The sequence below is a fragment of the Dipodomys ordii genome, unplaced genomic scaffold (assembly GCF_000151885.1).
Source record: "Dipodomys ordii isolate 6190 unplaced genomic scaffold, Dord_2.0 Scaffold15, whole genome shotgun sequence".
NCBI lineage: Eukaryota > Metazoa > Chordata > Mammalia > Rodentia > Heteromyidae > Dipodomys > Dipodomys ordii.
In genome coordinates this window covers 3,805,994-3,830,630 of record NW_012267231.1, presented here as the reverse complement: position 1 = coordinate 3,830,630, position 24,637 = coordinate 3,805,994, and positions in this window count along the sequence as shown.

The following is a 24,637-nucleotide window of genomic DNA, read 5'->3' as shown; positions in this document are numbered from 1 at the left end:
GGAAATGTAGCTCTGAGGGGTTCCAAATCCTGATTCATCCCCAGAAACACCCCCCACCTGCTCCCCTCTCTCCTGGCTCTTTGCGTTTATTTATAACTTGAGGGGTGGCTTGTCTGGTGATCACCCCAAGGGCTGAAGAGCTGGGGTGCTGGGGTAGGTGTGATCCGCCGGTCCTTCATTCTTTCTGGCTCTTAAACACCGTGCTTGAAACCCTTCCTTGAAAAGCCCTGAAGATGGGCTGGGAAGGTGGCTCAGTGGTAGAGCGCTTGCCTTGCGATGCATGAGGCCCTGGGTTCGATTCCCCAGCACCACATAAGCAAAAAGAAAAAAGCCGGAAGTGGCGCTGTGGCTCAAGTGGCAGAGCACTAGCCTTGAGCTGAAGAGCTGAGGGACAGCACCCAGGCCCAGAGTTCAGGCCCCACAACTGGACCCCCCCCAAAAAAAGAAAAGCCCTGAAGAAACACCGACATGGACCGAGTGCCGGGAGAGGGAAAAATACCAGAGGAATGTTTAAAAAGATTTGCGTATGAGCCACCTATTTTGGCAGGGAAGGGGCAGTAGCCGCGAAGGGGACTCCGTGAGTGACCCCTGTCTATGGCTCCGGGCAGTTACACAACTGTTTCAGAAAGAGCACTGAGCTCAGAGTCCATGCCCTTGAAGAAGTGCATGAACTTTTTTGGCGAGGGTTTGGGGACAACTTTTGTTTTTTTATGTTTTTTTAAGATAAAGAGCCAAAACTAGTGCACAACCCTTGCGCCATCCCCCCCCCCCCCCCCCCCCCCGCTTTCCCCTGAGTGCTGTTCCTCTCCCCTCCCCTCCCCCCACAGTGTGGCTCTGGAGACTGAGCTCCGGGTCTTTCACATGCTAGGCAGGCCCTCTGCCACTTGAGCCACCCTTGTGGCTCTTTGTGTTGGTTTCTGTTGGGTCTATTTTGTGTATTTCCCCTCCTTGAGGTTGGACTTTGCCTTATGCCCAGGCTGGCTTGCGCTGTGATCCTCCTATTTACGCTTCCTGCTTCGTAGCTGACACACAGTGAAATACCACCACGCCCGGCCTCTTCTGCTGATTCTGGAACCTTTGGAACTTTTATCTCAGGCTGGCCTTGAACTGCAATCCTCCTGCTATCAGCCTGCTAAATAGCTAGGATTACAGGCACAGGTCACTCTACCCAGCCATCTTTATATACCTCAGGTCTTAAAATCATATCCTCAAGCACAATGATAGTAATCAGGTGGGAAGATTATCCTTTGCAGACATCTACTAAAGGTTTCCTTCTGATATCTGTCTCTGGCAGTTCTTGCTCAGGAAGGGTGACAGTTGGCTCCTGGCTTTGACTTGGAGCTGCCCCTGGCTGGAGCCATGGCTGGAGCCGCTGGGCTGATGGACTGAGGACCTGAGGGCAGGTAGGAGTGTGTATTGATAAAAACTCCAGGACAAGATGCTCCCAGACCCATCCTGCCTGGCCTTGGTGCCACGCCCCACCCCCCCACCCCAATCCACCACACCACACTCCACCACACCCCACCAAAACAGAATACTGTAAAATGAAACACCCAACATCCCTCCATCCGGTGTCCCATGTTTGAGGCCTGCAGGACAACAGGACAAGAGTGTCCACAAGGTGGCACTGATGATCCACACTTGGGACACCCCAGCCCGTCTCTATGGTAACAAGTTTACAAATATGTGAGGGAGGACTGGCCTTGTCCTCTGGCCGTGTGTGTGTGTGTGTGTGTGTGTGTGTGTGTGCGTGTGTGTGTGTGTGCGTGTGTGTGTGTGTGCACGTGCAAGGAAAGGGTGCTCTGTGCAGCAGGGAGCTGATTTGCAGCTGTCAAAGAGAATCAAAGACACATTATCATGCATGCCAGGTAATCAGGAACAACAGGAGCTCAGAGAAATCACTGGTCAGAAGGCAGTAACAAACTGCCTTTAGCCAGTGTCTTGGAGTCCAGTGCTCTCCGCAGCATGCAGCCAGGCAGGCTGGGAGCCTGCGGGGCGTGGGCCAGCAAGCTTTAGTGTAGGAGTGCAACCAGAGGGAGACCAGGGCTGCTTTAGATGTAGGTGTTCTAGAGTGCTAAAGCTGGAAAATATTGCACATGTGCACACACCTGGATCTGCACACCGTTGCACATCTGGAGAGCACAGTCACACTCCGCATGTGCACCCACCCAGATCTGCATGCTGCTGCACATCTGCAGAGCACGGTGCCTCTCCGGGAAGCGGGTATCCACACCGGGAAGGTGTCTGTAGGAGGTCACGCCGCTCACCCTGGTCTTCCCGGTGCCCAGTTCAGACCCTTCTCCCACTCACCTGTTTCCTGTCGGTACGCCCGACACTGGTGTTCCCTGTGTCACTGCCCTGACTGCCCTGATTCTGGACCTAGGGAGAGGGTGGGTCGTGCGCCTGCTAGAACCCTTGGTCCTGGAGGGGATGGTGTGTAGTGAATCTGGTTTCTCAGTGGTGATGGAGTCTTGTGGCTGAGGCGTTCTGGGCTGGTCCTCACAAAGCCCCACATTCCAGACCAGAGCCAACCCAGTGCCCAGGGACACAGACTTCCCCTGCCCAAGCCTTGGTAAGCATGTCGTTTGCTTGTTGGGAACTCCGACCCACTCAACCAGATGCAATCAGACTTCATTTTCACGGACAGAAGAAGAAAAGAAAGGATTTAGAAAGACTTAGGCAAGAATTTTTATTTTTATTTCTGTGCAGAGTTTCACCAATGGAGTTTTAAACTATTTTAAGAAATACTCCCAAAGATTTCATTTTTCTTTTTTTTTTTTTTTACCTGCTCACTGGGTTAAACACCAATGGTGAGTGTACTATTGAGAAATTGCAAAAATCTTGCTTTTTTTGGGGGGGGTCTGGTCGTGGGACCTGAACTCTGGGCCTGGGTGCTGTCCCTCAGCTCTTCAGCTCAAGGCTAGTGCTCTACCACTTGAGCCACAGCGCCACTTCCGGCTTTTTTTTCTTTTTGCTTATGTGGTGCTGAAGAATCGAACCCAGGGCCTCATGCATGCAAGACAAACCCTCTACCACTGAGCCACCTTCCCAGCCCAATCTTGCATCTTTTTTTTTTTTTTCTTTTTCTGACCAGGCTGGCTTTGAACCTTGGTGCCGGTTTTTTTCCCCCTAAGTAACTAGGGTTGCAGATTTGAGCCAGCATACCCAGCTTCTAACGTGTATCATATTTCACCCAGTAAGTCAGATGGAACTGGGAAGAAGAGCTTCACCCCAAGCAGAAGACTTTCATAATGAGGTCAGCAACCCAAGTTCCGCTTCTGCAAGGAACTTAGCACCCAGGGGGGAATCCGTGAGATATTTGTTAGTAGGCTTTGATGCTTCCTTTCATGTTCCTTACAAAGTTTGCCTACTGGAGGGGCCTCCAAACTTACTGATGGTTGTGTCAGTCCTGGGGGTCTAGGTGCTGTCTTTTAAGCGTTTATGCTCAAGGCTAGCACTCTACCATTTGAGCCACACAGATCTACTTCCACTTTTTTTTTGGTGGGGGTGGGGGGTAGTTAATTGGCGATAAGAGTCTCGTGGACTTTCCTACCTCAGCTGGGGATTGATTTATTTTTATTGTAAAGGTGATGTACCGAGGGGTTGCAGTTACATAAGTCAGGAAATGGGTGCATTTCTTTGTGAATAGTGTCACCTTTTCCCTCACTTTCTCCCAGATTTTTTTCCCTCCTGACCCCTCTCCCCTACAAGTTGTATAGTTCATTTTCAACATAGTGTCTAGTACCACTAGCACCATTGCTGCCTTTGTTCTTCCTTTGTCCTGCCATTTCTGTGGCCCCTTTACTCTACCCAAAACAGATAAACCTATATGCAAGACAAAAGGTACAGATAGGAAAAGCAGCAACAAAGGAGAAAACAGAAACCCAAACAAATAACAAGAAACCTCTTGTTTTCATTTCTTGTTCATTTCTATAAACATCATTTTATGTGATCACAGGCACATAGCTATTGAGCTTTTGTGATCCCCTCCTAAGAATATCCTCCTTTGGTTTCACTGTGAGAATGTTTAGAGTTCTGTTTAATATATCATGTCCAAGTGTAATTTTTTTTTTTTTTTTTGTCAGTCGTGGGGCTTGAACTCCGGGCCTGGGCGCTGTCCCTCAGCTCTTCAGCTCAAGGCAAGCGCTCTACCATTTGAGCTACAGCGCCACTTCTGGTTTTCTGGTGGTTTATTGGAGATAGGAGTCTCACGGTCTTTCCTGCCCGGGTTGGCTTTGAACCGCAATCCTCAGATCTCAGCCTCCTGAGTAGCTAGGATTACAGGCGTGAGCCACCAGCGCCCGGCAAGTGTAATTTTTTTTGTCTTTTGCCATCCATTGTGTTTACTTGATTTATAGGCATATTCTAGTTTCAGCAAATGAGGGAAACCATACAATCTATGTTTCTTTGGCTTTGGCTTACTTCGCTTAATGTAATTTTTTCCAAGTCTTCCCATTTCCTTAAGAATGGGACAATGCCATTCTTTCTGATGGAAGCATAGAATTTCATTGTGTACATATACCACATTTTCTTCATCCTTCCATTTGCAGAGGGGCATCTGGGTTGATTCCACATCTTGGCTATGATAAACATTGCAGCAATGAACGTGGTTTTGCTGGTAGTTTTAGTTTGGCCTTGTCTGTGATCTATTGGATAAATGTCCAGGAGTGGGATTGCTGGGTCATAGAGAAGCTCTATGTTTGGTCTTTTGAGGAACTTCCATATTGCTTTCCAGAGCGCTTGAACGAGTAAGTCTATATTCCCACCAACAGTGTAGTAGCATTCCCTTTTGGCCACAGCTCCACCAACACCAGTTATTGTTAATTTTTTTTTGATAATGGTCTAACTGGGGTGAGATGGAATTTCATTGTTGTTTGGATTTGCATTTCTTTTATGCCCACCTGGCTTTAAACCTCAGTCCTCAGATGTCTGCCTCCTGGTAGCTAGGATTACTGGCATGAGCCACCAGTGCCCTGCCAAACTATTTTTTTTAAACCATGTTCTTCTTAGGAAAATGGTACATCACGTTGTAATTGGATGCTGGGTAGAGAATTTGGCTATTTTTTTTCCTTCTGTATCCAACTTTTAGCACTGCAGACACAGCTAGGAGCAGGAGCAAATGTGAGCTTCTCCCCTACCTTCTTGGATTTTTGCAAGTTTTTGGATTCCTGAGTTGATTTGCAGGAAGGTAATTTTACTTTAGATTGCTACTCACACAAACCTCGGGCATATTTAAACTATACTTTTCTCTCATTAGAATTTTGATAGCTATAATTTATTTTCTCTGTTAGTATTCACTCCAGGATATTAGTTCTGACACCCGCTGTGCTAGCCCAGGAAGAACAGGAGCTCTTCCCCATCCCGTTTTCCTCCACTCCCCCATTGGCTTTGTCAATAATTAAATTAAGGGCCCCAGGTCATTGACCACTTTTCTGATGAATGTTTCTTCTTTCTAAGAGTAAATGTCACAGTCACCAGCTCATTTTGGGAGGAGGTGATAGGTGTGTCACAGGTGTGTCTGCTGCTCAAAGGACATCCTCCCCCTGGATCCCCCTCCCCCAGGACCTCCTCCGGCTTAGGCTACTGTCCAGCCTTTCTTCCTGCTGAGTGTATGCAAGGTTGGTGAGGAGACTGGGCATTTTCCTCCCTGCCCTTTCTCAGTTTGCAGCAGTGTATGGGTGTGTTTGCACACACACACACATACACACACCCAACGTGCACCAACGTCTCTAATGGCACCGTTTGTTTCCTCCAGACCCCTGCCAGATGGTCAGACACCTAGGATGCAGGAACAGGTCTGGCTGTCCTTTCTCTGTGCTCTTCAGCCCCCACATCCAGTGCACCTGGGAAGATGACAGCCCAGCATAAGATCTCTTACTGTCTGGACCCCGAGTGTGGGAGGGGTACCTGCAAACATCCGGGCAGAGGCCACGTCATCATCAGGGGCACGTTCTGGCTGATGTCCAGGGGGCAGTGTTGCCTAACTCCTGGCTCACTGGGGCTGGCCTCGTGGGGTGTGGTCGTGGGGTGTGGGCTTGCAGGGTGCCGCGTTGTGGGGTGCGGCCCAGCTCCCAGGCCCTGCCCTGTGCGGGTGGCGCGGTGCGCCCTGCTTTCCTGCGCTCTGCTCCCGGCTGCACCAGGGCCGGGTGGGGGCGATGGCGGCTTCCTCCATAGGGAAACCTAGGAAAGACCTGGTCTTCGGTTTGAAAGCTGCTCTCGAGTGGCCGTGCGCAGGGGCTGCCCGGGGGCCTCCCCGCCCCGGCCGGCCCGGGCGCGCGGGTCCCGGGACGCAGGCTCCGAGTCCGGGGCAGGGACGGGGCAGGGACGGGCCTGCCATTCTCTGGCCCCTCATCCTCTCTGCTATCCTTAGAGCCGCGGGGGGCGGCGCAGGACCGGGCATCCGAACCCTTGGGCCAATGGCGGGACGGCGGGACGGGCGCAGCGAGGCCGGCGCGCTCGCGGCCTGTGCCCAGGCGCTTCCTGGGGGCCACTTCCGGTCCCAGCATGCTCTGCGCCTCCACATGCTCTGCGCCTCACAGCTAGGCACTTTTGTTCCCAGCGTGCTCTGCGCCTAGGCGCTTCATGGCTAGCCACTTCCGGTCCCAGCGTGCTCCGCGCCTAGGTGCTTCCTGGCTAGCCACTTCCGGTCTCAGCGTGCTCCGCGCCTAGGTGCTTCCTGGCTAGCCACTTCCGGTCCCATGCTCCGCGCCTAGGCGCTTCCTGACTAGCCACTTCCGGTCCCATGCTCCGCGCCTAGGTGCTTCCTGGCTAGCCACTTCCGGTCCCAGCGTGTTCTGTGCCTAGGCCCTTCACGTCCCAGGAGGCTCCTTGCCGAATCACTTCCGGTCCCAGCCACTTCCGGTCTCAGCGTGCTCGGCGCCTAGGTGCTTCCTGGCTAGCCACTTCCGGTCCCAGCATGCTCTGCGCCTCCACATGCTCTGCGCTTCACAGCTAGGCACTTTTGTTCCCAGCGTGCTCCGCGCCTAGGTGCTTCCTGGCTAGCCACTTCCGGTCTCAGCGTGCTCCGCGCCTAGGTGCCTCCTGGCTAGCCACTTCCGGTCCCAGCGTGCTCCGCGGCCGGGAGCTTCCGGGGAGGAGGCGTACCGCTGACCGCCTTGTCCAGGTACTTCCTGCGCCGCTCCTCACCCTTCCGTTGCTGGCGGCGTCCTCTGAGCTCGCGGGGCTGGGGCCGGGCGGGCTCTGGAAAGGCCGCAGAGCCCTGAGCGCTGCCCATAGCTCCGGCCCAGCGTGCCCAGCGTTCCGCGCTCCCCGGGGCGGGAGTGCCGCCAGCTCCAGCCCCACTGGGGCAAGTTACTTTCCCAGAACTGGGCCTCCAAGTCAAGGCCCCAGCGCCGCCCCTCAGCCTCTGTGCGCGAGGCTGGCGCTTCACTTCCGGCTTTTGGATGGTTCGTCGGAGATAAGGATCGTAAGGACTTTGGCTCCCAGGCCGGCTTCGAACCATGATCCTCACAGCTCACTCTTTTGAGAAAGTAGGCTTACAGAAAGTAGGCATGGGGGGGGTTGTAGTCTCAGTGCACAGTGGGGATCTTGTTTCAGGCCTTTCGTGGGCAGGTGAAGAGGAGGCTTATGAGTTGTCTGTGGTCAGTCTTAGGACAGTGGCCCAGATGAGTTCTCATCCCAGGACACACAGCCAGGACAATGACTAAATGACCGATGTGTAGCTGGTGTACTGCATTTGTCTGCCCAGTTGAGCCTTGGGTGAAGTTGAGCTGTATTTTATCAGGGCTCACAAAATGCCAGGCTCTGGATCCTAAGAAAAAGGATTTTGATCGCGTAGATGAAGGGTCTCAGGTCTAGGATCTGAGACCCAGCCCCTGTCTTGGACTGGGAACCACAGGTCTAACCACAGGTCTAAGTTTGAACGTTTTAGCCAATGCTCCTGTTTTCCCAAGTGTCTGGTTAAGATTAAGCCAATGTTTTTCATTGTTGACTGTACGTTATGACTACTAGAGGAGCTTTTAAAAAATATTGTTACCTGGGCCTCATCCCAGACCAATTAAATCACAGTCTCTGGAGCCCAGGGGTCTTCAGCTCTTCTATTTTTTCAAAGCTCCCCTGTGGAATCTAAAGGTAGAGAATTTATGTTAAGCTTTGAAAGAACAACTAGAAATTACTCTGGAGCTGCATTTGCATTCTGCATTTGATTGTGTTTAATTTTTTTTCCTGTAGAGCTAATTTGTTATTAAAAGTATAAATTATCAGATGTGGCCTGAATGGTGTAAATCTTAGGGAGTATGTGGCTTTTCATGATTGGAATGTAAGATTGCCTTCACTGTGGTGCAAGAGAGTTCTTGTTTCCCTCCCTCCTTCCTTCCTTCCTCCTTCCTTCCTTCCTTCCTTCCTTCCTTCCTTCCTTCCTTCCTTCCTTCCTTCCTTCCTCAGAGCTTTTGTGATCAAGGCTTAGCACTCTACCACTTGAGCCACAGCTCTACTTCTGGCTTTATTTTTCTTTTTGTTAACTGGAGATAAGAGTTTCACAAACTTTGCTGCTGGAGATGGCTTTAAATGGTGAACCTCAGATCTCAGCCTCCTGAGTAGCTAGGATTATAGGTGTGAGCCTCTGGTTCCTTGTCACCCTCTCCCCCTACTTTCTTCTGTGGCAACTGACCCAGGTGGCCGATTTGGCTCCCAGAGGAATAGGATCTCGAGATCTTTTTTCAGATATGTTGATGTTGAAGAAGGGCTCTTTATTAGGTGATATATTTTGTTGGTCATCCCTGTGTCTTCCAGAACTGGGGTTTGAACCCAGGGCCTCATGCTGGCTCAACTTTCTTGCTTGGTTGGTGCTCTATCACTTGAGCTACACCTCCAGACTTGCTTTTTGCTGGTTCTTTGGGAGCTGGAGTCTCATAGAGTTTTCTTCCCAGGCTGGCCTTGAATCACCGTTCTCCAGGTCTCAGCTTCTGAGCAGCTAGAATTACAGGCGTGAGCTACCAGCATCCAATTGGAGATCATTTTGGAGGAGACCAAGGTCCTGGAGAGGATGATTCTTTAGGTTTAAGTGGCATAGGTTGAGTGCCAGCCCCCACACCTTTTGGCCACACCTCTGTATGTAAGGCCTGAACTGCATGGGTGGCAGGAATGAGTGAGGCCCACAGGAATGACATGTTGGGGGTGACAGGCTGTACCCCATGCTGTCATGTCCTACCATGGGGACCAGCAGTGCATGTGGTAGAATGATACAATTATATGGGATATTCCCAGCATGTGGAAAGCTTTACAGTTGTTTTCAGTGTAGCTGAGGTGCTTGATGTTATTACCACAGTTGTTTCTGAGATTGGCCAATCTTCTTCCCTCTGACATAGCACATCAAATTTTGGGCTTCCTCCCCCAGGAGGGAGAGCTGTCACTTCCTCCTGATGACTGTCCATTTTCAGCCCTGACTGCGTGAATGATGTCTTCTGACCCTCCAGTGTCAGGTGATGAGCATACTCAATCCCATCCCTTCTCATAAAAGCAAGGACTTCTCTGGTGAAGTGGGGCCCGGTGTGGATGGAGGCGGAGATGCTCATGAGAGTTTGATGGCAAGTGGGAGTGGATCTGGGCCTCACGCTTTAATGCAGGCTTCTTGCTGAGGTCCCAGAGCCAAGCCAGCGACATGAAGGGCTCCTCATGACAGCTGTGAGGCAGTGTCTGAGAATGAGGCCTCTCACAAATTACCACAGACTTAGTGGCTTATAACAGAGTACCACTGGATGCTGGTGGCTCACGCCTATCATCCTAGCTACTCAGGAGGCTGAGATCTGAGGATCACGGTTCAGAGGCAGCACAGGGAAGGAAAGTCCATGAGGTTCTTACCTCTAATAACCACCAAAAAGCTGGAAGTAGAGTTGTGACTCAAGTGTAGAGCAGAAGCCTGGAGCAAAAAACAAAAACCAAAAAACCAAACCAAACAAAAAACCAACCAGGGACAGTGTCCAAGCCCAGAGTTCAAACCCTAGGACCAGTATTAAAAAAAATACAGAGATTTATCCTCTCTTCTGGAGTCAGGATCTTTCTTCGGGTTCTGGGGGAGGCTTCCTTTGCCTTTCCCAGCATCTGGGGACCCAGGAGCTCTTTGCGTATGTGACAGTACAGTCTCAGTCTCCTCCTCTCTCTGCACACGGCCTTCTTTTTTGTGTCTCTGGGCATGTCTGTTTCTCTTGTGGGGACACTATCCCTAGGGCTAGAGCTGCCCCAACCTTACCTTGATCTGAAACTCTCTATTTCCAAATAACATTACATATTAAGGTTTTCAGGTGGTTTTTGTTTTTGTTTTTGTGGAGGGTTGGGGAGGTATAGCCTGTGATGGGTCTGTGGATGAACATGGCTGCATGCTGTTAGAGATGGTTTGATCTTAGAAGTGCTTGGTGTACTACAGGGCTGGAACAAGCTGTGGGTAGGAGGACATGGAGGAAGATTTCTGGCTCATGTGTATCGATTGTTGAGGTGCTTGTTATATGTTGATGCCAGTGAATCCTTAAAATCATGGTCCTCAAAGTGTTTTTATCAGATATACAGCATCGGCCAGGTTCTCTGGCTAATTGAGCTGTGAGGTTCAACAATCTGTGTTTAACATTCCAGGTCGTTTTGGAGCTTAAAACATCTTTTTTTTTTTTTTTAAACTTTTTAAAGAATGCAATTCTAGTATTGGACACTAGAAGGCGTGCTAGATAGTCACTTCCATAGACCTAAATACCCGCAATCCTTAAAGCAACGCTGGTATGTTATTCTCCTGATTCTGATGATGTCTCAACAGGTGACGTGTTCAAACTGCCCCAAGCAAGAAGTGGAACCTCCACTCCCTGCCCCTGCAAAGTCCACATCCATCCTGCCTGGGAAAAAACAAACAAACCCCAAACCAGGAGTTTATTTCCAGCCTCTCCAGCTTCTCTTCACAGTCCTTCTCTTTCTTTCTCCCATTTCTGATCTGGCTAAGTGTGGTGGACTAATTAGGATTGACGAACAGGTATCAGAAGTGCTCAGGATCATCTTTGTGGACCTCTGTGAATAAGAAATACAAATGGCAGTAAAAATCCCATGTAAAATGGATAGGAGGCCTGCTAGGCTGGGGATTCTAGAGGTGGAGGACCCGGCATCTCCTGAGAGCCAACTGAGAGATGGTGGGAGGTGGCGTTTCACCGTCCCACACTTGGAAAGAAGTCAACCAGCACTTAGATCTTGGAGCCTCCATGAGCTGGAGGCTGGCAGGGCAGGGCAGGGCATCTCATTAGCATGTGGTGACCCGGAGCATCTGGCTTCCCGTAGAGCCACTGCCATCCACATGATGGCAGCAGCTGCTAAAGTATCTCCCTCCTCCCTACCCCCCCCCCCAAACCCACGGACTTACAAGCAGGAAGAGACAGGGAAAGACCATCCAGGTTTTCTGAATTCACAACTGCCCACATCGGAATCAAAGTGAGGAAAATGCTGACAAAGGTCTCGGGGAGGCAACACTCCCAATCTCAGCTGTTCATGCAGTCGATTGTTTATTTTGTGTCCGTGGACCTTACTTTTCATTCTGAAAAACTGCAAACCTATAGCAGAAGGTGCTTGCTCTTCATTGAGAGCCATCACATTTTAACCTTTAGCGGAATTTATTTTCTCCCTGTCTTGTCTCTTTCTCCTCCTCCTCCTCCTCCTTTTTCTCCCTTGCTCTCTCCCTCCCTGCTCTCCCTCCTTCCCTGTCTGTCTCTCTTCCTTTCCATCCACCAGTCTACCCCTCCAGCCACCCATCCACCCATCCACCCATCCACCCATCCACCCATCCACCCATCCACCCATCCACCCATCCACCCACCCACCCACCCACCCATCCATCACTATGATCTCTACCCACCCCTTCTCAAGGGGTCAAAGGGTTGTGCACTGGATACAGCTGTGTGTGTTTGTAATCCCAGCTACTTGGGAGTAAGAGGTAGAAGGCTCAAGGCTGACTCAAACTGAAATTCAAGACCAAAACTAAAAGGAGTGGGGTGTGGTTTACTAGGCTGGTGATAGAGCACCAGCCTAGCAAGTGTGAGGCCCTGAGTTCAATTTCTGTACAGGAAAAAAGATTGAAGGTCAGTTGGGGATATTCTGCTATTTCATCTTTCAATAATTCAACAAATCTATCCCAAGATAAGACATTTCTTCTCTTTTGCATCAGTTGTTTTGAGACTGGATTTCATTTAATGCTGCAGTGGGTCTGAATCATGTTCCTCCTATTTGTGCTTCCCCAAGTAGCTGGAATGACCGGTGTGTGCCGGTGAATCTAGTCATTAGGTGAAATGGAGTCTCACAAACTTTTTTTTTTCCTTTTGCCTGGGATAGCCTTGAACTGTGAACCTCTAGATGTCTTTCTTCTGAACCTCTAGATCTCTTTCTCTGGGATGATAGCTTTGAACCACTGTGGCTGCCAAGAACAGACGTTTCGACCATCAGTGGAAATATCATTGTTATGATCATCATGCCACAATATCATTATTAACACCCAAGAAGTTCGATGCTGATAGTCATTGTGATGAGAATTCCTTCCATAGTTCCAGCTGTGTTGTCCAAAAAAAAAAAAAAGTATAACCTCCTGCCGAATTCACGTGAGAGGCGCACGCTGCGTGTGTGGGTCATGCCTCTCATCACCCATTTTCTAGATCTGCCTCCCTCTTTGGTCTTCCAGTGCTGAGATGCTTTGCTCATCCAGCTCATTCGTAGAGTGTCCATCACTCTGGATCTGTCTTGTTCTTTCTGGATGGTTAGGCTCAGATTAGATACTCTGTCAAGAGCTCTGCTGGGGGGCAATCTGATGCAGTGTCTTGGGGACAAAAGACCAAATTCCAGGTCCCGAAGAGTGACCTGGCAGGTGTGCAGGCACTAATGACCCAAGCCCGCCCTGTCTCGGTCGTAAAACAAAGGTTCTGGGCCCACTCATGTCATCCATAAAATGGAACTAATTACACCTGCCTCATGCACTCGCTGCGGGGAGAGATGTGAAGAAGAACGTGCACAGACGGCCAGCTGCGCCATGCCAGCACCACGCGCAGCAGGTGATTCTTATTCAGGAGGAGTTCTCCAGAACACAGAGATGTCTCAGATGTCTGTGTCTTCAGAAATGCTCTTTCTGAAGCTGGCCGAGCAGGAGAAACACTTGCCTCCTGGTCCAAACTGCTCCCCAGGAAACCTTGGCGGTTCACGATCAAGGATCGTGAGCAGACCAGATGGCAGAGAGGCCTTTCCAAGGCCTGTGTCCAGAAGCTCTGTGGTTCAGGCAGAAGCCCCAGTGCCCTGGCAGGGCCCTGCAGAAATGAGGATCAATAATGCCATTTGCAATCGATGCTTCTGGTACTCTTCCCCTCTGCAGCCCCGCCAGGTCCTGGTACAGTGGCCTACCTGCTGTGGTGGAGAGCCTGCCCTGGAAGTGTCACTCATCACCATGACAACCACAGTGTGTATGCTCCTTGCTGCTCACCAGCTGTGGCATCCAAGGGTGTCAGGAGCCTGTGGAAAGGGCTGGCAGGGAGGTTGGGGTGAGGGGAGCAGGCATAAGAGGGCCACCAGGATGGAGAACACAGTGGACATTTGCCTTCTTTTTATTTCCTTTAAAAACATTGGAGACATCATTCCTGATGTGGAGACATCATTCTAGAGCATCAGATCCACCCTTTCTGTGGCTTTTAGTAGCTTCCAGGGTTGTGTACCAGTCAACATGACCTCATTTCAGAACATTTCCAGCAGTCCAGATACTCTTTAGCAGCCATTTCCCATCTCCTTCCACTTCTCTGTGGATTTGCCTATGATGGGCAATGTTTCATTATAAGTGGAGTCATGACGTATTCCTTTGTGATTGACTTGTATGTTTGTGCGTGCACACGTGTGTGTGTTTCTGGCTTTTTTTGGTAGCTTATTGCAGTTTATTGGAGATAAGAATCTGGTAGTCCCTCCTACCTTCCCACGATCGGAGCAGCACAGGCACGGTGGGTGGGTGGGTGTGTAGTGGGCATGTTGTATTCTTCACCCCAGCTTCTACCCAAAGTCCAGCCCTTTCTGTCCTCAGCATGCACTTCTGGACATGGGAGAAAGACCACAGTGGGCTGCACCCGCCTTGGCCATCCCTAGCTTCAGGGAAAGCTCTCATGTTCTTTTGTTTACCATCGTTTGCAATGAAGAATAGCTTCTTATTTGGCTCTATTGTGAGCCAGCAAATAAGAGTACTAAAGGACTCACTGAGGTCTGGGAGGGATGGAGACATGCTTTCCCACTGCTTATTCACCCCAAGTGAACAAGACTACAGAAAGCGTCTGATGTTCAGCTCCATCTCCTTTCTCTGGATCATAAGAGTCAATTCCTTCTTTTTTTTCTTCAACCAAGTCAGCCCAGGGGCTGCAACGGGAGAGGCTTGTAGTTGTCATGGTGGAGGGTTGTGCTGAATTTTCTGCAGCTGGCTTCTCTGCAATGTGATTTCTGCGATGACTGAGAAAGCCGCTGAGTCCTGCCCGGCTGGGCCCTGCTGCCGGGCAGGCTGTCTGCTCCCCTGGTGTGGGTGGCTGGGAAAGGCCCAAGGCCTAGATAGGTGGGTCTGGGTTGGGGGAGCCTGCTGGCAGTTGAGAGATGTGTATCAAGAATCATATCAGACATCCCATTACCTTAACTTCATTCTCCTGGAAAGCCTGTAGGGCCTTGTTATAGATGAGGAAACAGAGATTGCAGAAAAAAAAAAAAGATCAAGTATCTTACCTGAAAAACACAGATCTGGAATTCAAAGCCCAGTTCTTTCTGTTTCCAAATGCTGGCTTTGGATTTCCTCAACTGTTATTATAGTTACTACTTCTGGCTGTGGGGTGTTGGGGTGGCTGGAAGAAAGGCTTTCTGGAAGCTACTCAATAAGGAAGAATAAAGCTGGTTGGTTTGGGAAAGGCGTGAGGGAAGGCTGAGGGGTAGGGTGGGCCGTAGTCATGGGAAAAAGTAGAGGCCCAGGGACAAGGTCTCTATGACCTCACTGACATGGGGCAGTGACAGGCTGAAGGTGAGAGCCCTCTAGTGGCAGGGGAGCTGACCTGGAGGCAGAGCGCCCCAGGAGGGCTGCAGACTGAGCTTCCTTCCCAGTGGGGCACTGCCATGCCAAGCTGGAAACGGAGACACGAGCTTGTGTGACACACTCGTCTGCACAGGAAATGGAGACACGAGCTTGTGTGACACACTCGTCTGCACAGCTGGACTTACGCTGGAACTCACGGTTCCATGAGGGGCTAGAGACCAACAACCTTGGCTGCCTCAGTGCCGGATCTATAACCTCATAACTTAATCTAGACACCATCTGATTTTCTGGCTGAGACAGGGTGTTTATATTGAAGACGGGGCTAGTTTTCTTCCTGGTGCCTTGGGAACCCCAACTCCTGATTTTGGTGAGCTGTGTGGGATTTGCCCCCTCATCCACCTGTTCTAATGGCGCTCTCTCTATCTCTCTCTCTCTCTCTCCCTCTCCCCCTCCCTCCTCCCTCCCCCTCTCTCTCCCTTTCTCCCTGTCTCTCTTTCCCTCTCTCTCCCCCTCCCTCCTCCATCCCCCTCCCCCCTCTCTGTATGTGTGTCTTCTCCGTGAAGTCTGTGGTCAGATCATGAACTTGGTACACACAAATGTTTGGAGATTGAGTTGGCATGGATAAATTTTTATTATGTGACCTTGGGTGAGTGTCAAAGATCACACACAGGCTATGGATGGAGGAGAAGTTTATAAAGAAAAGCAAAGGACATGGAATAAGAAACGAACACTTTTAGAGAAAACCTCAAACAAGTGAGGCACTCTTAAAACCTTTTAGACTTACTATAAAGCAACAATCATCAAGGCTGTATGGTATTGGCAAAAAGGTAGACACATAGATCAATGCAATAGAATACACTCTAGAAACAGACCCTTGTATATATCTGATAATTGATTTTGGCCAGGGTGTGAAGGCAGTTCAGTGGAGAAAGGATGATCATTTTGATGTACAGTGTTGGAACAATTGGACACCCAGAGTTCAAACAAGGAACCTTGAACTATGCCATGTATCCTATGTCAATGTTAACTCAAGACAGAACATGGATCTAATGTGAAATTTACACAGTTGAAAGTCTAAAAGAAAATACAGGACCCCATCCTTGTGGCCTTGTGTTCAGCAAAGATTTCTTAAAGTAGATCCAAAAGGCATGAACCAGAAAAAAAAAACAAAAAGATAAGTGGGACATAATCAAAATTAAAAACTTAAGGCTCTTCAGAGGTACTTTCTTAAGGAAGTAAAGAGACAAGGCATAGTTTGGGAGAACGGATTTACAGAACATATACCTAATGAAGAACCAGCACCCTTCTGCTCTCTGCGAATGAAGTAAGAAACAACTCAATGAACAAAAATGGACAAAAGACTTGAGCCGATCCTACATCCAGGAACATCTATGGATGGAAAATAGCACACGAAAAGATGCTCAACATCTGTAGTTACTAGGAAAATGGAAATTCAAACCACAAGCTGACAACCGCTAGGGACTCACTAGAATGGCCAAAGCCCCCCCCCCTTCCTTTGTACACTGCCCCACTGTAGCGCTTACATACTGCTGGTGGTGGTGCCAAATGGCTTGGCTACTTCGGAAAATAGTTTGGCAGGTCATTATAAAATTGAAAACATTTATTTTACAGCCCAGCAATCGGACTTCTAGTTAATTACCCGAGAGAAATGAAAATGTACACCTCCATAAAAACCCGTAGGTCAGTTCTCATTGTGGATTTATTCAGAACCTTGAACTGGACACAGAAAAATGGCTCATGTCTATTTAGTGGTGAGCATATGAAACCACTGTGAAAAGCTCACACACTGGAATTCTGCTCATTCCCAGATGACATCCACAGGAACCTGTTTACCAGCAGGAGAGTCAGCGGGGTCAGGCTTCAGGCCATAGACTTCCATCCATAGGGCATTCTAAAGGGGAAATCGGAGGGACAGGAGACAGATCAGGGACCGTAAGGAGCTGTGTATGGGAGTGGGTGGGGATTGGTCACAAAGGGGCTTGAAGGAGCTGTTCAGGGTTATGGAATGTTCTATGTCTTGATTACAGGAGTGGTGACATGAGGTGTGTGTATTTGTGGAAATTTGTAGGACTACATTGAAATGATAGGCCTTGCTGGTCAAGATGAGTCCAATGGCAGATACTGCATGTGCTGTAACTTGTCTAAGATATATATATATATATATATATATACACATATATGTGTATATACATATATAGTATTTGTATGTAAAAACTATTATATACTATATTTTATAAGTTGTATATAAAGTTTATATATAAAATTATATATTATACATATAATACATATGATATAGTTATATTACGTATCAAATATGTTATACATAATATTTGTATTCTCATGAGGGTGATGTGTGGTAGGTGCAGGTGTAGAAGGTAGAGGAAAGGCCTTTGTAGTCCTTCATGAAAGAAGGACAGAGCAGCATCAGCTCCAGTCTCCCCCGCCTGGCGCCCGCTCACACACACACACACATCTTCCCGTCCGTTCTCCTAAATCAGGTCGGCTGGGAGGCGGCCCGTCTCCCTGGAGTTGAGCTCAGTCTGAGCGACACCGTTCCCCCTGGACTCCGCTTCACATCTCAGCACCCTTTGTCCTCCTGCCGTCTCAGCTGCCAGTGGCGGCCCGGACACATTTCCTTGGAGCTGACAAGTGAAACGCCGATAATTCTGTCAGGCTAGAACCACTTTCCCAGCAAAGCACTGAATGGTCATTTCAAAGAGGGTAAAGAATAAAAGCTATCCTTAGTGTCCCCTTGACAAGAGAGATTGAAGAACACAGAAGAGCATTATGGGGCTAGACCATTACTGGATGACACTGGATGATAGGCGTTACAAAGCTGGTGATAAAAATCCCTAATATCTTCAGGCCTTCCCTCCTAGTGAATTTGATTCTGCTCCTGCAGACAGAGACTGTATCGAGAACTATTTCCTTTCATGAGGGCAGGCGGCTGTAGAGAGTATATACTTCTTTTTGTCTTCAGAAAAATAGGCCCACTTTGGAGCTACTTTCCTCCACACTGGTACAAAGAGAAGAAGTCCTTTTATCTCCCTTCAAGGCCCGTCTGCTTCCAGCTCAAGATGGGCCTCTCCCAGACCCGCCAAACTCAGCTGTTTCCCTGAAGAGTTTCTAACAGAAGAGGAGAGAGACAGACATGTTACCCTGCCTTTAAGGAGACTTTCCATCTGAACTTGTAGTGAGTGTGTAGAAGATATGGTCTCAGAATAGAAAAGAAATCCTACTTTGGGGAGAGCATCTATTCTTTTTTTAAGAATCTTATTGTAGGGGAAACATGGAGAAAGAGAGAACTGGGTGCTTGTAGCTTTTCCTTTCCACATGATCACAGGCTTGGAGGAATATCCTGTTCTTAGTCCATCCATGTAGAGACTTCTTTTTTCTTCTTTGGTGCTAGTACTGTGGTTTGAACTCACCACCTTGCTGGAATGCCGCCTCTTCATCAAGGCCTGAGAGTTTGTTCTTTGACTGGGTTCTCTGGGTTCTCTGTTTCTGTCAGGATCACACTTGGAGTAGCATTGCTTCGGCTTGTGTGTGCTACCTCCTGCGTGCTCACCTTGAACCCCGCTGGCTGAAGGTCAAGTGTTTCTGTTTCAGAGGCACAAGGGCTTTCACCCCAGCTGCTGCTGTCAGCAGCTCTGCAGGGGTCTGCTTGTTCCTTGGTGCATGCCTGGCTGCCATTCCCAGCTCTGTCTGCCCCACCCCACATCCCCGCTCCCAGCCCGCCAGCTGTGGGGACACCTGTTCATCTCAACAGTGGTGGCCTGGGGACAGTTAAGCCTCATCAGGCTCTGGTTCTTTCTGGCTGCTGGACATTCTGCTCTCTTTCTCTCTCTGCTCCCTGGCTGGACCCGTTCTCTCCCTTCCATGCTGGCAGAGGCTGCTCGGATGCCAGCCGTGCCCTTGCCCCAGTAACTTCTCTCCTGACTTCCCTGCTGTCTTTGGCCACTTTTTTTCTTTGAAAAAGAAAAATTCCACAACAACCTGGGCCTGCAGCAGCTCAGGAGAATGGTCTAGAGTGACTGGATCATGGTTCAAAATGAGGGGATGTTGAGTGATAAAAGCAATGAGGAAATAGAAGGAGAAATGGGAGTTAATTCAGGCCGCCTAGGAGGCCTGTCACTGCAGTTACACAGGAATCATTAATAGGAAGATATCAGTTCAGGCATAATTGTCTTATCCACCAAATAACCCAAACCCCAAATAGCCAAAGTAGAAAGGGCTAGGGGCTTGGCTCAAGTTGTAGAGTCCTTACCTAGCAAGTGCAAAGTTCTGAGTTCAAGCCCCTGCATAGCTAAGAACAACAACAACAACAACAAAAAAAACCTCTGGTAATTGATTTCTGTCCCTACTGTTCTTAAAGTCTAAAAAGGAAGTGGGTGCCAGGTGCTGGTGGCTCACGCCTGTAATCCTAGCTCCTCAGGAGGCTGAGATCTGAGGATCGTGCTTCAAAGCCAGCCCAGGCAGGGAAGTCTGTGAAACTTTTTTTTTTTTGGGGTCCGGTTGTGGGGCCTGAACTCTGGGCCTGGGCGCTGTCCCTCAGCTCTTCAGCTCAAGGCTAACACTCTACCACTTGAGCCAAAGCGCCACTTCCGGCTTTTTTTCTTTTTTTTTTTTTTTTTGCTTATGTGGTGCTGAGGAATTGAACCCAGGGCCTTGAGCATGCAAGGCAAGTGCTCTACCACTGAGCCACGTTCCCAGCCCCTGTGAGACTCTTATCTCCAATTTAAACAGCAAAAATTTGCAAGTGGTACTGTGGCTCAAGCGGTAGAGTACAAGCCTTGAGCACAAAGTCCTAGGGACAGCCCTCAGGTTGACTTCAAGCCACAGGACCTGCACACACACACACACACACACACTCACAAAAGGGAGCGAGAGAGGGAGATAGCAGCTAGAGAGGGGATTAGTTGAGTCTGTGGTGCTGACCATATGCCTAAGTCTCCCGCCTGGTGGTGCTAGTTATAGTTCTGCTAAGCAAACCAGACCCTCAATTTTCATGAAAGGAAAAGAGGTCACAGTTAAGGAGGGCAAGAAATCGCATACTCCAAGAATTTCATCAAATCCCTGAAGTACTTCATCATCACTAACCACTTGTAGTGGATGAGCAGAAGGAATTTGTGTGTGTAAATATGTTTGGATATATTGAAATATATGTTTGAATATATGTTGAATATATATGTTTACTAAACAGGCATACATGTATATGTATGTTACATACATATACACACATGTAATTGACAGGATGATTCATGTAGACAGGATTCACTAAAGTTACTCATTACTTATATGGATATTAATTAATTTTCTTTATTTTTGTTTATGTGGTACCAAGGAATCAGATGCTGGGCCTCAGGCACGCTAGGCAAGCACTCTACTGCTGAGCTACCTTCCTAATCCTCTTTTATAGGTATTTATCCATTGGCATCACTAGGCCTTCCTGCCTAGCTCCCCTACACCCCCGCTCTGAGTTCAGTTTGTCTTCCTTCTAGTCAATTGTGGAAAGGAATCTGTGTCCTCAGAAAGTCTCAAGTTGAGGAAGACAGACAGACATGTGCGTGGATGGGGCCTGTGGCCGCAGCTGTGTGTATTTGAGAATGCAGGGTGTATTCGAACCCCACAGGCTGCTGGTGTCAGGGTGTGTCTGGTACCGTTTGGCTGCATTCCATCCTGCAGAGCCCTGGGGCTCTCTTCATTTCCTGGGCCACATTAGTTTCCTTTGTAATCCCCTCGCCTCCCTTGGTGCCAACTGGCTAGGGCCAGTCCAGCGCCTCGAGGTTGCTGTCGATCGGAGAGAAAGTCTCCTTAGTCCCTCCAGTGCCAGCTTCTTCCTGGGCAGGAGTTGGGTCTGCCAGGAGCAAAGCGATGCCTCTGCATGGAAAGTCCCTTTTGCAAGAGGACTCCTGTAGGCCAGAATCTCACTCAGCTTCTCTGGAAAGTTCTTTTTCCTCTCTGTTTCCTCTGGTCATTGTAAACACTCCTTGGCATCCATCAGCAGACCCAGTAGCTACCTCCAAAACTCTGTGGGGCAGCTTAGTCCCCGTATGGTCTGAAAGGGCGCGCCTCATGCATGCCCACCTCCTCCCACCCGCGCTGCTTGGGGAGAAGCCAGCCTGAGCACGTGGAAGGGATTTCACTTCACCTTGTTTGTTCTCATGTCACCAAAGCGATGGAAGTTAGGCTCATGGAAGATGCTGATCTTGCCATTCTCTGTCTGGGCCTTGCCTCTCCTGCTGGTAGAAGGCAAGTTAGGTGCTTGCTCTTAGTATTCCAGGCCCTGCACCGGAAGTCGCCAGGTCCCCCAGCAGGCTGCTGGTCACTGGGGGTGAAGGCTCCGAGGCCTCCAGACAGTCACGTCACGTCTGCTGCATTGCTCTGCAAATGATTTCTAGAATCTGTCTTCTTAGAACTATCAGCTCAGCAGTTAGGCCCCAGTCACTGCCTTCTAACATGGCTTACTGTGGTTGTCTGGGCTCATGAACCCTAGATTTGTGTTTCTCTCTGCCATTAGTTCAGCAGTACCCTGGCATATAATAGGCACTTAATAAACATTGAGTGGATCAAGGATGCATAAATTATCTTTCAGGGAAGAGGGATGTCACAAACAAGAAGGATATTTCATTATCTGTGACTCAACAACCCCCTGCCCTGAGAGTAAGAGTCCTTCTCTCTCTGGCTCCCTGCTTAATATAACTGTGGAGTAACAATCAACTCAAGTTCAGTAATGAGCCTCGTCTCCCCTGAATTCATTTGCCTTTGTCTTAACAATTAGACAAACATCTTAAACTGCTGTGTTTAGGGGGATACTTGGTAAAAACTACCTCTACCCTCACTAAAAAATGTCTGTTTTCGCTGGGCGCCTGTGATTCACTCACATCTGGCATCCTAGCTACTCAGGGGGCTGAGATCTGAGGATCACGGTGCAAAGCCAGGCGCCCATGGTTCACTCACAGCTGGCATCCTAGCTACTCAGGGCTGAGATCTGCAAAGCCAGCCCGAGCAGAAAAGTCTATCACCCCAAAGCCAACCGTTGTGGCTCAAGCAGTAGAGTGCCATCCTTTCTCAGAGATAGCACCCAGGCTCTGAGTTCAAGTCCTAGGAGACACCTCCCCCAGCCACGTTTTTGTTTTATATTAGCTTGTTCTCTGGGTTATAGGTTATTGCCCACTGGACAGAACATGATCAAATATTCTTTTCACTCTGGTATGTGACTCTCCTCCCCCTTCACTCCCTGATTGGATCCTGTATCCACCTAAAGCGTCACACTCCATGGCTCGGGGCCCATAAATCAGAATCAAGTTAAAGAGTGCCTGAACAAAAAATCTGCTTAGACATAAAAATCAATAAAGGAAGAAGAAAAAAAGAAGCGAGACTGATTTCAAGCTACGAATGACATAATTCAGGGGCAGCTCACACAAAAAATCCTGGAAAAGGTGGAGATCAGAAGTGTTAATTCAACAGTTGAAGAAAATGACAATAATGATTATGCCAGGAAATATTTCCCTGGGTAATGGTCGGAAAAATGCACTCAGACAACAGATGCAGTAGCTGCATACTTCTTTGGGATTTTCTTCCCCAAGACCTTCCTGAACTCGAATATTCTGCCTTCTTGCTTCCATTAGCATTTCTATCCAGTCAGTTCATTTGGGAAAATAGAATCATTTCTTCAACAAGTCTTATAAAGTTCTAATAAATTCCTGCCTTTAGGAATAAAACTAGTACAATATTAGCAGCAAGGATTTTGTTTTCCAGTACTAGGGTTTGACTTCAGGACTCAGGATCTTATAGTTGCTAGCCAGTTGCTTTACCACTTGAGGCATGCTTCCAGTCCCTTTCTGGCTTATTTTTCAGGTCTTTTTTTTTTTTTTTTGGCCTTGGCTAGCCTGGACCACAGTCCTCCTATTTGTCTCTTTGCATAGTTAGAATTATAGGCATAAGTCTCTGAGCCCAGCCCCTGGCAGGGGTTACAAAAATCATTTTGGCTATGTATTTCCAACTTCCTTTTGGGAAATCTCTTATTAAAGGCCATCACATGGCAGTTGGATTTGTGTTACACAAGAAAGGAATCCCCTGAGAGGTGCTGTCAAGGGGAACATATTATTACTATTGTCTGAAGGTTCTGCTGCCCTCTGCTGAGCAAGGCAGTCCCCTAATCCCTGAGTTACAGATTTCAGGGAGCCCCATCTCCAGCAGATAAGGTACAGACAACAGGTGAGGCGCAGGGCCCTGTTATTACCCAGTGCTGGGCACACGGGGTGGGGCGGTGGGGGGGGATAAAGTGTACCCTGCCTCTCCAGGGCTTCCTACTGCTGGTCCCATGATGTATCATGTTTTTGAGGGACAAGGGGTGAAAGGACAGGTCTCTAGCTTTTGAATATGTGATCAAGTGGCCCATGTAGAAATTTCAGACTAATTTGACCTGAATACAGGATATCGGGTATCTGGAACTTGCTCATTTTCTGCCTTGCAACATATCCAATGTGTCTTCCCACATGTCTTGTGTGTGTCTGGACAATCCTTATGGGACAGCTTGTATAATCCCTACGAGGTGAGTGCCTGCTACCGGCAGTCATATTGCCTTCCCCAGGGACCCTCCCAGTCCACCCCCCTCCTTGTTGACAGAGTCTGGAGAATGATCTCTGATCAGGGAATTTCCAAGTACTTGGTTGTTTCGCTAGATCCAAGCTATTAAAGAATGAAGACTCTTTATTTGGAAGCAATGAAGGATTCTAAAAGTAGCTCCGACATTGCCAAACTAATTTGAAGGTGCAAAGGAAGGCAGTCAGAAAAGTCTGAGCCAGGAGGGCTATTTCATTGTATCAGTTTCATTGACTTCGTTAATAATCATTGGGTGCTACATTGCTATGGCAGGTAGACGTGGGGTTTGTCACAAGGACACATTCAGGAGCCTCTCAAATCTCAAAAGGATTTAGCAGAAGGCAAGGCTCTAATTCATGGCCCATTTTCTTTTATTTTATGTATATGTCTAGGAAGTGTCACTATTTTGACAACTCAGACACCAATGAGAATCTCATTGTGACTGCGATGTTGTCAGGTTGAGTAAGTGGAAAGAAAGGTGTTCATGGCCATCCCATCCCATTTGACCCTGGTAGCTACGCCAGGTCAGACCAGGATGGGAAGCGAAAGGTAACTGAGTGTCAAAGTCAGCATTAGGAATGGTTGATCATGGCTAGGTTCACAGTCGGTGCTCAGTGTTCACAGCTGGTTGGAAATGTCAGGATTTCATCTCTGGTGGGTAGGGGGCATGGTGCTTGGATGTATTAGCTAATGTCTGGAAATGATTTGGTGAAGACATTTAGAGAACATTCAGACTTTAAGAGAGTTACCGCAAATAGTCTCTGGTAAGCCTCAGGTACCTTTCCTCCACTTGAATGTTCACGGATATTCTGTTGTCTCTGTTTATCAAGAGGCACACACACAACATACATACACACACACACACACACACACACACACACACACACACACACACACTTTGGTTTATTTTGAGGGACTGGAGTTCTAGAAAGGGAATCCCCAAATCACATTGATCTGCACTACTATATGTACCTCTAACAGGTAACGAATAAAAATACC